Genomic DNA, 15,722 nt, shown 5'->3' with positions numbered 1-15,722 from the left:
GGTTTTCTTCCAGAGGCCACAGAAACATCAGAGTTGTCTTTTTTTTAATTAACTACCTACCTGACATAAGGGTTGCAGCAAGACTGATTATCTCATTTCTGCTAAGTCCTCTGAAAATCCTTAAATGCACAGGAAGCATATCTTAATCATTAAACTCCACTCGGCAAGTTGCGAACTCCTGCATACCTATAATTTGAAGACATGCTTAAAGTGCCTAGTGCAAAATAGAAGTGGAGATATACAGATAGTAGAACACTCTCCAGAGATGTGTTATTTCTTGTCAGAGTGAAAGCCATTCCCACCTGCCCAAACCCCAAGACACAAATGTAAGCAAAAGAAGATAATTTAGCATCAATTTGTAAAATACATTCCCTAAAAAAATCTCCAGTGCCATGGGAGCTTTCAAACTACATTTTAACTAAATAATTTTTCTTGAAGCTAAATACATTCCAGTCTCCTGTGATGAAAAACAGAGGCAGACCAGGCAAGGCTTCTGAATGCAGATGCATTTAAATTCTGGGAAAACTTTACTGAGGATCTAAAAAAAAAAAAATGAGGAGATCTCATCAATTTAATGGGCATGTCTGTATCAAAGCAATTAATAATAATGGAGTCCTAAATTATGTAAATGCTCTGTATATTTAATTTTGGGGCTTAAAACCTACATATTTTAACTCCAAAACATTTATAAACCTACCCATGGGCATTTAGGTTTGGAAAATAAATTGTTGAGAATCTCAAGATCACAGGAAAAAATGGAAGATTTACTGTCAAAAAATACAGAGCTGAGTAAACTTCCAGAAAATATTTCTCATCCTTTCATTGTCTCCAACAGAATGTGTCTCAGAAGAATGAGAATTTTGTTTTGGTGAAGCATTTGGAGCATACAGTACAGGAAGCGTTGATAAGTGTACCGGGCATACACAGGTATAATGGTATAACATACCATATATGGTATATTATATAATGATACATGGTATAATTTGTTTTCTTACTCTAGGTTTGAGAACTGATGAAAATTCTGCCCTGGTCCCAGGGGAATAGACTTGACTGCCCAGTTATCTGGGTGTCCAGACAGTTCTGTCAGTTTGTGTTCTGCACAAAAAGTCCACAGCTTTGCTGCGCAGCATGATGGCGCAAAGTCAGGCAGGAAAAGTTAATGACAGCACAGCCTGTGTGACTGTTTCCCCTGCAATTACCACCCTTGCTCCGTGTGACAGCAGAACTGGTAGTTCATTGCCCCAGTCCAGCCCCTCTCCTCTTAAAACATCCTTGGGTGCTGCACATCTAACCAGGTTAGCTATGGGCCTCTGTGCATTTTTTGAAGGAGGGACTTTGCTTAAATTTATGCTTTACCAAATCCAAATTGCTTTTGAGGTGATCCATACGACTCAGCAACTATCACTAGTTTTCTAAATCTCATAAGCAGCAAGCAAATAAACCATAACGCTGCACCCAGAGGTATTGGCAGCCTCAAAAGATGAGTAGCACCTTCTCCTCCACTCCACATTACTGTCCCTGAGATCCCAGCGTGTGCTTGGCACAGGTGTCTGGGCTCTCAGACACAGGTCAGAGCTGTGGGGAAGTCACCAGAAGTGGCTTCGGATGCACTGGGATGAACTAAGCAGGTATCCCACTTCAACTTTTGGTAATTTATACACTGGAGCACTGGAAATATTTCATTCCTTCACCCTGTTTTTTCCCAGCTACTGTTGAGGCCATGGCAATGAAATTTTTTTTTTCCTTCAGAGTCAAACAAACAGATGAAAGTGGACAAGAGGAAAAAGGTAGTCAGCCTGAGAAACAGACTGGGGCTGTGTTTAGTGGGTGGAATCAGAAATAGGGAGATTTAAGCCTATCAATATATTTTTAGAGACTTGTGTAATAATAGCAATGGAGAGCTTTTATAGCTACACAAATCTGTGAAACAATCACTTCAGTGATATTTCAGGAGGGAACTGGGCAAAAAGCTTTTTACAGAGGTTTTGGGGAGTTCTGTCACACCTGATCTATTAGCTACTGCTTTTAAGTATTAAAACCTCTGTGCCCAAGGTGGAAGAGGGAGGTCTATAAAAGAAACCTAAACTGAAACAGAAAAGGCAGCAACTGTTCTGAGGCAGCCAAAAGCTCCTCTTCAAAAGAACACTCTTGATGGTAGTGAAGGATGAGGAAAATACACTTGGCAAGAAACAGAGCTGGGTGATGAAAGAGGCCCAAACTATGAGAAAAATATTATCTGAAACATAACGAAGTTCCTTTTTAGGAGTGACAAACTTATGCTTATAGTGGAAAAAAAACAATCACAACCTTATGTCCTAGGGTGATGGTATGGTGTTTGTATCCCAAATCATGTGTTCTGTTTATGCCTGATATTATGTTCTGTGCCTTCAGGACTGACTCTGAAAGTGAAGGATTGTTTTGTCTTGTTATCAGCCGGCTCACCTCCCCCCATGCTCTGTGTATAGGAGAGGCTTGGCTGGCTTGCCTGCTTGCTTGCTTGCTGGCTTGCTCGCTTTTGCTTTTGCTTTTGCTTTTGCTTATTAGTTAGTTTAGCTAGGCAGTCCAATTTTTACCCTGGACTGTTTCTTTTTCCCTTCCCTTTCCCTTTCCTGAATATCATCTGAACCTGCTCTGGACCTGGACCTGGGAAACATCAAGAAACACCGAGAGTCTGCATTTTGTGACCTGCAGCAGCCATCCCCAGCACCGGAAACGGATAGCTGGGCGACCACTCCCAGGAGAGACTTTCTGAATTTGTCATCTCTTCAGAATGGTGAAAGGGTTTTGTCATCTGGTGTTGACTTTTTTTTTTTTTTTTTTTTTTTTTTTTTTTTTTTTTTTTTGTATTGGGGAGTGTTTTTGCTTGTTAAATAAACATTTTTTTCCCATTTCTCTCTGAGGAAATCCTTCCCGAACCAGGTGGGGGAGGGGCCGTGGGGGGGGTTTGCTTTCTGGGGGCTCCTTCCGGAGGTCTTCTCCCAAATTTTGCCCTGAACTAGGACACCTTAAAACCAGAACATGATTATTCCAGCCACCAGCATAGAGCTGAGGATTAAGACCCTAAACAAAACAGAGTAGCATGTTATATTTATAAGAAAGCTCTACTAAGATTGTTCATTACTTTCACTCCTGAGTTGTTATGAGAAAGCTCAGGATTTATTCATACTGCATAAATTTGTAATACACACTGGAATTAAGAAATACTACAAAAGCCAGTTTACTACCTTTAAAACATGGCTTTTACTTGGACAAACCAAGGGTTTCAGCTAATTTGCAAGCATACATAGGCAGATTTTATTTAAAATTTACATCTTTCTCTATTTGCTTTTCTTTAGTTTTTTGCTATTGTAACAGAAATGGCTTGATTTCACTGATACCAAAGCATCATATGGGCAGGGAGGGTGTACTTTCTCTCATTCTTGTCTCTACCTTTCTCCTCTCTTGATTGAAGGTACAAGTGGGCTGCCCTTTAGTGTGACTCAGCTTCAACATCGCCTGACAGCCAGCTGCCTATTTAGGTTTGTACTTACTTATCCCAGTCCTTCTGCTTCTTAAATTAAAGACTGCTTAGGTCAAAAATAAACTGGCTGACCAGAAAATGACCTTTCTTAGATCCCAGTTTAGCTTTGAATTGCTAATATCCTTCTTCACCAAATATGCCTCTTAAGAGGTGTCAGGGCATTTACTGGTCTTTGCTCCTACATATATTCCCAGACAAGGTGACAGCTGCACAGCAAGTACATCAGTTATCTGTTTACTATTTATGCTCAGCATGCAAAAATTATCCAGAAATTGCCATGGGTACAATTTTTGACTTATGCCCTCTCTCTGTGCTTCCCTTCTACTTTACCAAGTATATTTAATGGTTTAGCAGTGACATCCAGAGAGAAAAACCAAACAACATAAAAAACAAGAACCTAAGAAACCCTGTTTATCTGGGCCAAGTGTCCAGACTTGTTTGTGGCTATGCCCTCCCAGCGTTCCACCTGAATACATTGTGAGGATGACTCCAAGGGGCTTCATTCCCAGTAAAAGTCTGTGTATCATGAGTTGCTCACAGAACATCTAAAGGCTCACCCACCATAACTACTACAGGAGCTCCAAACCCAAAGAAAACCAGCTAGAACCCAAAGAACTTGGAACAGTGAATAAAACAAAAACATGAAAATGTATAGCAGATGAGAGAAAGGAAGAGTTTTTGGAGCTGGAGAAAGTAACAAAGACATTTCCTCTGTTTTTATCTTGCCCCAGGAAAAACCCCAACTTGAAACAGCATAATCAGGAGTAACAACTTTGTAGGCAGGATTACTTAGAAGAAAGAAAGAACCAGTTAGTTCTTTTTAAACTTTCCTACAAATTATTTTATCCTGGCATAATTTTAGATATCCCAAATTTCAGATATTACAAATGTTGGTAAATGTCTTGTCACAAACTAAAAATTGCTGTTTCCTGGGAAAGCACATGTAAGTTTTTAAGCAAGGTCTTATGATTAAAAAACTCCCAAATATAAACCTTGCTCAGATTGTGGTTTATTTTTGGGTTGTAATTTTTCATGCATACTGATCCCACAGATGTTGTTACAATTTAAATATCCACCCTAAATTCTGTTTTCTACATTTATTCCAAATAAAATATATTCTGTAATTCTTTGACTTACATAATTTTCTAGATTGTGAAAAATGAACAGGCTGTTACTTCTAAATTTTTTAAAAAATGCTTTACATATTTCCTGTTTAATGGCAATTTCCAAGCTGTGTTTGGAAAGAATTTGTTCATTGACATTGAATAGCTGTCAATGTGTGAGAGAAAAATAATAGCAAAAGCAAGAAAAAAAATTACTAATCTGCCCTTTCTGATAGCAAGAAAAGTCAGAGGCTTCTGAATACTGGTAACTGATACAGACAATATGAACCACCAAAGAATTCCTACTGCAATCTTGATGAAAAATCAAAGCACTTGGCTGAAAGGGAAGATAAGTAGAGTTTTTAAGAGAAAACGGAGATAGCTTTAGATTTCAGTTGTTCTTCCAGAGAACACAAAGTCACAGTGTACAAAAGGCTCAAAAAAGTGAACAAAAAGGCTCAGCGTACCTACAGAATACTGGTGTCTTCATGTGGTATTCCCAAGGATATCCAAGATCTACTCTGAAGATGACCTGGCCAAGAAAGAAAATCCAGGCTCTCTATTTCCTTCATGCTTTCCAAAAGAATACACTAAATAAATAAAAATATTCCTAACATTAGGAATTACGAGCCAAGCTCATGAACATAAAAATCATTTGTTAACAGGCTATTGCAGAGAAGCAAGTACAGGCTCCACCCAGAAACCAGTACAGGAATATACCAGCTGGAATCTAACAGCAGAATATTCCCCTCAAAACCCCCAGCTTTATAAACTACCAGCAGCCTTGCCTGTTGCATACTTGCTGTCCTGAGTGGCTTAGCTGCACTTGGGGGCTCCAGAACCCACTTTGACATAGTTTTAAATTAATCTCCCAGGCACAGAAGAAAATTTTCCCCCACACTTCTAACAAAGGGAACTAGAATGTTACACACTGCTATCCTTATGCATTACAATTATCCCAGAGCATTTTTTCTCTGTCCCTTAGATGGAAGAACCAATCTTTTCATATTTTGCATTCTGTCCTTGTTTCTCTTCAAGTTCTTGACACATTCTTTCTATGTTTTCCTGTACAGATACTAGTACAGCTGAGCAGGCTATTTTTTCAGGGGAAGAAGGAGGAAAAGAAATCTAATTTTGCATAAAGTAAAACAGAGCAAGTTACATTCTCCTGTAAAAGAGAATACAATCTGCATCTCACGTTGGTTGCAAGGCTGCCCCTTATTCAGAAAGCTGACTTGGTGCTTCTTCTGAATATTTGTAAACTGGAAACTGAATCAAAATAAGTTTAAAAAGCTGCCAAGCCTTTCCTCACACCTTTCAGTAGAGGAGATGGAGCTGAAAGCAACAGCAGGATACATTGATGTTGGCCTCTTGAAGGAATTTTCTCTCCACAAAAAAAAAAAAAAAAAAAAAAAAAAAAAAAAAAAAAAAAAAAAAAAAAAGGCAAAAACAGTCCTGTGAGATGAGAAGATGAGAAAAAGATTGAAAAAATAAAACCAATGGCTTTGGCAAGTAAATATAAAATGAATTGTAAAACACAGGCAGACTCCTTCCAAATACTGAAAAGTGTGAATACTGTGAAAAAATAATTTAGAAAGTAATTTAGTTCCATTGTTAGCAATTTTTTTACCTACCTGCATCTACTGCTGGTCCTCCTTTTCCAAATTTTTATTAATTCACCAAAGTTGTATTTGCAGAGGAAAAAAGCCTTGCTATTATCACCCCTAGAGCAACTACAGTGAGAATTCTAGTCTGTGTACATATAGAGACAGGAGACTGTGGAAAGAAGTAAATGGGAAAAAAACCATTTATTTGTTGTCTCCCACAAACAAGACAATTGATTTAAAAAAGGAAGTATAAAAAATTCAGTACTTAAGATCTTGCCTTGGAGGATTGACAGAATTTGATCCCAAAGCTACCAAATACTTCTAGCTTGGTAACAGTAAATATGTAATTAAAAGCGAACTGCTCTGTTGATCTTCTCTATCATTTAAGTCTACCAGAGGGATAATGCCAAGAACCTTTCCTTCAGCTTGTTCTTGATATGGTTTGGAACAATTAGATTAAAAATAAACAGAGTGTTTTTCCAAAAGCCTGCCATTGTTGACTTTCCATTGGAATGTCCTGGGTCCTATAAGCCAGGTATTGCTGCAGTGTATTAGAAATGAAAGGCAGCAATTCAGGATGTGTATAAATGATATTATGTACACTACAGTGCCTCTCTGGGTTCGTGCAAAAGAGCTACTTCCCAAAGCTTTAATTGGCACTTAGCTTCTTTTCCAGACTGTTCACCCAGACAGCCTGCATCACGTAGTCACAGTTAAAGTGTAGCTGTGAGTATTATAAAGCACATCTTTACAGGAAATAGGAACATTCATTTGATAATTGGCATGAAAACTTGGCCATGTTAGATTTAAAAGTCATTAGTTTCACATCTGTGAGATGCTGAGTGCTTGTTCACCTCCAGGCATGCACAGCCACCAGTAGCACGGCTGAACAGCCTGGAGGCACCTGTTCCTTGAGAGCTGCCTGGTGCTGTGTGGCTACAGCCACTGCGGATGGCAGAGGGGCATTGCCACCCCACCCCAGCCCCAGTCATATGTACAACCCCAACAGCAATTAGCCATAGGTTTCTGAGCTGTGTGTTCCCCCACTCATGTTTCAGGATATCTCACAATAACCCCAGTGTGAGTGAGAAAGTGCAGTTCATTTGCAGACCTAGAGATGCAGGAGGAGTAGCAAATAATGCAACCTACAACAATCAGAAAACACTTGTTCAGTAAACCCAAAGTATTCCTTAGCAGCATGCTGACTGCTGAATGTTTTTTACAAAGGCAAGAGGGGAAGTGCAGGGGAATGGGATGGCAGACTTGGGTATGTACAGATGAAAAGATGGCTGCCTCCCAGAGATGGGATTTCATGACTTCCAGACAGAGGGAGATTAACTACAATGGGTTAATTAGTTCCTTGAGAATTATTGCTTTCCAATTCTTTATTCTAAGAAACCTAGAATTCAATTTTTTACTATAATTATGAAGTAATAATGTTTTTTATTTGTAATTTCTACACATGTACATATGTATATATAGATATAATATGTATTTCAAAGAAAGGTACTTTTGGGTTTTGTTATGGTTTTGCTTTGTTGGGTTTTTCTTTTTTTTTTTATTTTTAAGGATGAGAAAAGTGATGGGGAAAAATAAAAGAAAAAAAATGTGCTTCCACAGAAAAAGCAGTTGTTCATTGCTGCTATTAAAATTCAGGTCCATCACCATGGAGAAATCAGTCGATCAAAGTGAAAAGTTTGCTTTTATTTTTTTAACTGAAAATATACAGAACTCTATGCATTAACAAACTGATATATTTTGTAAATTTTCATTTTCCTGTTTATACTTTACACTGGACCTTTCTCCCCTCCTTATGCACTTACCAGTTCCAAGAGCAATCACTACAATCTCACTTGATAAGCAAGATTCTTCTCTAAAAGAAGGTATCCCTAAATAATGATCACTTATCACTGTTGATGCTGTGTTTAAACAGTCTAGAAGTATAGAGATCTATGAACAAAGTGTGAAGAATCACAAGAAAATGTTACTGAGTTTTAATGTTAAGTTAATTAGCTCACCTTTGTAAACCACAAGGATGTACTAAACAGTAATGTGAGAGTGCACACAATGCAACAAAACAGTGCTAGCAGGTTGGTACTGCATATCAATCTTCAGCTACATTTCTGCCTCTTAACTTCATTTACTGCAGCCATTTTATTGATGATTGAGGTGAAGGGATACATGTTATGAAGGAGTACAGCAAATCTTTATAATCTTTTCTTCAAAGAGTGGATTTTACAGACCTCAAGACAGTTGCAAGCACATACAATGTTTCTTAATACATTAAGGCCTGTGCAATAGATTACCACAGTTTTGACCAATTTACCTTCTGACAAAGCAATAACACATGGCTGTACAATGCACAGCACCTGCTAGCTATAATGTTAAGCAAGTTCCTCAAAATGTGGTCTGCCACCCAACTCCAATGTAAAATCCACAAGTTTTTTTTCATCTCTGCAGTACTATTTTCACAGGGATTTTCAGAAGTATTTGCATATGGTGAATTGCATAGGACTGTGGCAAAAGAATTGTAATTTCTGCATCCAGACTATCCAGCACACGTACCTAATAAATATCATAAACAGATACACCAGGGCTGCAAACTTCTCCGTGATTCATACAAATGGATTTGCTAACTCAACCTGACAACTCAGCTGATTAGACAAATGAAGTGTCTTGGATAACACCAGTGTCGATAATTACATTTTCCAAATGGGACAGCTATGTTTCAAGCTGAAAATGAATGTACAATTGCTGTTAGAGATCACAAAAAAAATTGTACAGGAGCTAACAAGAAAAAGCAGGTATTTTATGAAAGATTGGTTCTTTTTTAGTCCTTGTTTATACTAGAGGTTTCTAGGGGATGCATAACTTAATCAAGAGATATGTCAATGTACAAGCTGCTGAGCTCTGCTGGGCATATAAACCCTGGAGCTGGCAACACAGGCTAGCCAAGAGAGACACTAAATCTGCAAATTAATCATCCTTTCTCCATCCCTCTGACCCCATTAAATTCCTCCTGCCCCTGGGAAGCACAGTGTGCCCAAGAGACAGAACAAGGATGAAGGCCAAGGCTGGAGACACTACAGCAGCCCCGCTGTGCATTGAGGGATGGGGGCATGCCTGGGCAGGGCAGCGAAGCGGCAGAAAAACTCATGGCCCTTAGAAACTCCTAGAAAAAGAAAATGTAGAGAAAAATGGTAGTAACTGCTGGGCTATATGGTGCACTGAGAAAAGATGTGAACAGCCAGCCCCCATCAGAGACAGTCTTGGAACTCAAAGGAGAGAAGCCAAAATTGGTAATGTTTCTGATGCCTGCTTGAAATATTTAGCTGCAACCAAAGAGAACTAGAAAGCACTCAAACTGCTCAAGGGAGAATACTAAGATGAGAGAAGATACCATTAAGATAATTTCGCATAGAGGAGATCTGTAGAAGACAGCTCTTCCTCTAAAAGGAAACAGCAATTTTGTGATCTTTAAAATTAATTTGGATACTCTCATTGCTTTTGCAGAAAGCTTTCCAGAGAAAATTGAAATGGAAAAGGGTTTTTAGACTTAAGAATTATTTGAGATGATGTGACAATGTTCAAATGATGCTGTAACATTTGAAGAGTGAATTAGTCTCATTACCAGGTTTTTCTTTTTTTCACTAGCACTGAATTTTAAGAGCAATTTTGCAAAAATTATCAGAAATGTCCATTTATACAATGGTATCCTATTATTTAAAGAGCTTTCATTGGCAATATAAAGAGTAAACTGCTTGAGAACACGAAAACTAACAATTGTCAGTGGATTTGATATGATTCTAACATTGAAAAAAATTAATGAGACAATTTCATGATTTCTCAACTGCTCCAATGAGTCTGTTTCAAACCAGCAACTGGCAAAATAAGAAAAATGTACTGTGCTAGAGATTATTTTTCCCCAAAACCCAAAATATCAAAATTGAGCCTAGACATGTTTTGTGTTCTTTTGAACGGTAGACAACAGCCATCAAAGAGCTGATGACTGCATATTAGAAACAGAGACTGATTGCTTTTCCCAGCTAACAGAATGAGCGCAGAACTTGTATTTCCTTTTTATGTGCAATTTCAATATGATGCAAATGCCAACTTGTATAAAAGGGATAAATATGTGCAGTGCTGGGAGGTGGATGCTGTGCTTCTCAGTGCACCAGCAATGACACATATTGGCCAAGGGAAAATCTGAACGTGTTACAGCTCCACCTACTGAAGCAATAAGAAATTACTGGAAGGGGTGGAATTACTCAGTGTAATGAACTGGAGCAACTGAGGGTCTGTGTAGACCCTGGAAGAGATTTGCCACAGGTGTCTGATCAGTGCTTGTACTCCTGCTTAAGATCAGGTTGTATCAGATACATACTAAAGTCATGTAAGTCAATCAACTTGATCTGTTTGAAGCAGCAGCTTGTTTTTGAAACTCCCAGGAATTTTAAAGAGTTAATTTCTGCCTTTTCTTATAGTGATTGACTAGCACAAAAGTCAAGGTTTGTCACTTCAGAACGATGCTATTACTCTGGTGTTTTTGATGAAGCAACAGATACTCTGTTTATTCAAGGACAAGTGAACAAACATTTACTCACCCTTTTGGTGTACTTTTCTTGTGGATGACAAAAACTAAAGAAAACATTGGCCAATGTGAAGTTCAATTTGAGCTGGAGGAATAGCAGGGAGGTTAAAAAAAAAACACTTTGAAAAAATATGTGTAGCTATACTTTTAGCAAAAGATTAATCTCTTTAAGCTAAGGACAGTAAGCATGAATCAAATATGCAATTTCAATGAATGCTGGTTTTAGATATCTATTATCTATCTATCTATGTATCTATCTATGTATCTATCTATCTATGCATTATGGGACCACAGAGTGGCTCAGAGCCAGAAATTCTGGTTATTGCAGAAACCTTTAAGACAACAGGAGATCAGAGAAGTATTTCCTACACCTTGAGACCACTTTGACAGGGGAGAAATAAGTGAAAGATATTGCAGCAAAAGTTCTTAATCAAAAACTAATGTTTAGCACAAGAAGAAAGGCACAAAGGAATGCAGCAACACAGCACAACAAGAGTATGAATAGCATAAATGTTTTATGCTACCTGAAAGATGCTTATAATTAGTCAGAATGACTCTCTCTGAGTCTGAAAGTAGGCAGAACAAAATATTGGACCTGAAGCAATGAAGTGCTCAGGAACATGCCATATATAAAATGTGAATGACAAGGCATTTATTTAGTCCAGAGGGTTCCCAGAGACCAAACATCCACAGAGCACTGGCAACAGCACAGCTCAAAATATGCAGAACCTGGAACGTCAAAACAAAATGATATTTAAAAAAAAAGAACCTTTGTGGCACATAAACCAAACAAGAAATGACACTGATAATAACTGGAAATTGAACATATGCCTAATGTTTTCATGCTGTAATTAAACAAGTTGAGTTATGCTAAAAAGAAAACATTTACATCAGTGGGTAGGGAATGTGGAGTCAGACTCCTTGAAAGGTAGACACAATTATGAGCATCTTGGTCCTGCATATAGAGTGTTTTGCTTGCCACTTGTCTGTGTGAAGGAATTTTCTTAACAAACACAGTCTGAAATGCAGACTTGGATCCCAAGCCAGCAGGAACATCAGGCATGGGGGAAATGTAGCTCAAAGAATGCCAGTCCTGAAAGAGCCAAGAATGGATGAAGATGGCAATTTCTATGGACGCGAAGAAACATGAGTTAAAAATTGGATATTTATAGCATGACCCATCCCTTTTTCATCTTCGATTCTTATGGAATCAGTGAATGAAGAAAAAGAGATATAAAAGCCAGGAACTCAAACCTCAGGGTTTGGGTTGTTGAACAGTAATGAGAGCATTCAGCACAGACTCTTTTGAATTGAAATGTTTTGTGGAGGAGCGGAAGAATGTGGGGAACAGGCTGGATTTAGCTGACATGAGCAACAAATGTGACTCTTTGTGACATTTCCACTACTGAGCAAGTTACAAAAACAATTTACAAATTAAAGGCAATAAAGAATCAGTTGGATTGAAATTTTTGCATTACAGCTGCCTCTCCCCACTAAATAAAATGATTTTGAAATAGCACACATTGCTGGAGGAAAAAAAGGAGCAGGTAAAGACCCATTGAACAAAGCTCTAAACTCTTGGGTAAGGGAGGTAATATATGGAGTTGATTAGACCTAATTTCATTCTAATATCTCTTTCTCAATCTGTAACAAATGTAAGAATGTAGCAGCATATTATAAGATTTGAAGAGATTCTGATTTCATAGTAAAATTAAATAAAAAAGGGGAAATCAAATATGATACATAAAAAAAAGAACTGGCAATAGATACTTAAAATAGAACAAATCACAGAAAAGTTCATTAAATATGACTGAGAACCAAGATAATGGGCTTAATATTTAAAAAGTGATTGAACAAAGAAGGAACATGCAAATGAGATGAATACTATGCTAAAAACTGATACAACTCCAAAAATGATGGGAAAAGTGAATATTGTCACTATTCCACATATTTAGAACAGAATAATTGTAGTTTATTTTCAGCAGGAATGACTTTTTGGTTCCTCAAAAAATATTTTAATATTTACCTAGCATCTGCAGTGAGGGTGGCTCTGGATGATTATTGTTCCAGGAGACTCAGATCCCAGTGTGGCACAAGCTGCAGTGGCATTGCAGCAGCGGCTCCAGCCTGCTGAAGAATTAAAGTGACTTTCAGAGGTCATCTAGAAGACATCAACTAGCTTGCTTTATGCTGAAGAAACTGAAAGGCTTAGGTTCCTGCAATCCTTTCTGATCCAGAGTGCTTTCCAATTCAAAGCAGGAAACCTGCAGCGACTCATTTTTTGACACTAAACAGGCAGCCACCTTGAGACTTCAAGCAATGAAAAGCAACTCCTCAGGGCAGGAGCTAAAGATTTCACTATGTTAATACCACAACTCTTGAACATTCACTTTCTTCAAGCCAGCAGTCTTTAATGTACCTCGTTGTCCCAATAAGTTTGTGCTCAGCATTTTCCAAAATGTCACCCACACTTTGATATTGCTCCTCTGACCAAGTGTACCTTTAAGTTTTATGTGTGCTGCTTTCGCAGTTGACTTTAGATATCTATTTTCAGCTTAAATGTTTACAAAATTCACACAAATACTTGGATAAGTTCTGAATTTATCCAAAAAGTGGTAGCAACTGTACAAGATTTTTACAACTCTGATTGGAAAACTGCCTAGCAGGAACAATTACTTTATTATGCTTAAGCAGTTATTATAAATAAGCACTTATCACAATTAGAAAAAGAAGTAGGAGAAATGCTAACACTGCTAGATAGAACCCAAATATTTGAATTTATATACTTCAAGCAAAAAGAGCTCTTAGTCAAGCTCAGTGAGATAAAAAATAAAGGCACAGAGCAAGAATTACTTGTGACAGTAAATCCACTGGGAAAACATGAGACAAGAAAGAGGAAAGCCACGAGTTTGTGATCCAGTTTCAGATGTTTGAGCTGAAAAGGCAGGTTTTGTGATTGAAATCTAGGTTTAAGGACAGGCAAGGTCGTAATAAAAAAAAAACCTCAGAGCCTTGGTCTTTTCTGATTTATATTGTTGGACTCATTGGGCTTACTGAGTTTATAAAACACCTACTACAAGGAATTTTATGAAAAGTGCACTTGTTTGAAAATAGGTGTGAATGATTTATGAAATCCAGCTGTGTATATGACAGGTACAATCTGCACCTCACCCTGCAGCAAGCAGGCAGATTACAAGCAGTGGACAGGGAAAGAGCACTGGCCAAACACCATTAACTTGAAAAGACAGAAATAAAGTCAAGGTTAAACACTGAAAAATTTATTCCTGGACTCCACAGCTACAAAGGATGCAAGAAAATGTGCATCTAAAGAGCAGTAAACTTAATCCTGATAAAAATCTGACAACCAGATCAAGATAAAAATCAAGTCTGTTCATACATCACCCAGGGAACAGCATGCCAACACTTGTAATTTATCACAACAAAGAGGACTGGAAGCAAGCCTTCCTAAAGACTTACTCAAAGCTCTTACAGAGCTGTGTTAGACCTGAACATATCTGACATAGGCTGAACACCCAGAAAACCCAGCACCACACTGTGCCATTTGTCTGGGTTTTGAAATTCCAGTATCTTCTTTTGGCTGAGCTCCATTTCACACAAAGTTTTAGCAGAGCCCTTTTACTCAGACCTCCACGACAAGACTCAGCAACATTTTACATATGTACCTGTGGTACAGACTGATAGGGCCAATGATTGGTCTTTCCATTAAGGACCTGTATTAACAACTTAGCTGCTAAATAATGGATTGCTTCAGCTTGTACACTTAGTCAGAGTCTCTATGCTGATATCTGAGAGAGCTAGATCAGGTCCCAGCAGGAATGGGAATTTGTCCACTAATTAGGTATAGAAAGATTTACTTCAGGAGCAATTATGTGTAAATGATGTGTTAAAAGATTAAGGGTCCCTTTTAAAAGACCTGCATAAGTGACTTATATTCTTATATGGCAAATTTTATACACTTTGGAGGCAAGGCAAAAAAAAAAAAAAAAAAAGGCCATATTAAGGTGATATTTTGTACCATGTTTGCTGCCTTAGGTGGCAGTGACTGCCAAGCTTTTTTTTTTGTCACAGATGGTTATGCTTAAACAGACTTGCCTGCCAGTGTGATTTGAACTTTACTTAAATTATAAGTCACCCCCACAATCTAAGTCAATTCCCACTATGACAAAAAGGGTTATTTAAACTTTCAAGTACATTGGTTTGAAAATTAAAATATCCAAGAGTGCAACAATAATGCAAATCTGCTCACCTGAGTCTAGAGAAAAACATAGAAGGCAAGTGATTTGCAACTGCCTTCTCAGCTTGAAGAAATGTTCTCATCTGTGGGTCAAAACACAATAATAGCTACCTAGTCTTCCAGTGATTGCCATCCTGGAAGGCTGAAATGTTTAACATGCAAATAAGTTTATTTGCAGATCTCAAAGTGAAAACTCTATTATATAGTGAATATGAAGTTCTTAATAAGTAAAGAAGACACAATCATCACAGAGTTATTAGACTGAAGTGTTCTAGTTGACCTAAATTTACACAAGCTTTGTGTAAATTTAGAGGATTTTGTAAATTTTCCTCACAGTTAAGTTCTTCAGATCCTTGCAAGGAACCTTCAGTTGAGCATTTTCACTAGAGTTGAATCTAACAGAAATAAACACTCACTATGCTTGGCTAGAAACAAGACCTATAATGGAATACTGGGGCTATGCTGTATGAAAATTTACCAGTTGGAGGGATTTAATGATAGATAGGCAGGTCCAAGGCATGGCTGTCCTGCAGAGTTACTAAATCAGCAGGAACTGCTGTCAGTGTGAAAAGAGATGTAGTGAAAAACAAGTTGGAAACAAGCATGTGTTTCTGTGAGAGACAGAGTCAGACTTGTTCCTCTGCCC

Source organism: Vidua macroura, chromosome 2 (assembly GCF_024509145.1).
Source record: "Vidua macroura isolate BioBank_ID:100142 chromosome 2, ASM2450914v1, whole genome shotgun sequence".
Classification (NCBI taxonomy): Eukaryota; Metazoa; Chordata; class Aves; order Passeriformes; family Viduidae; genus Vidua; species Vidua macroura.
This window is presented reverse-complemented; position numbering follows the sequence as displayed.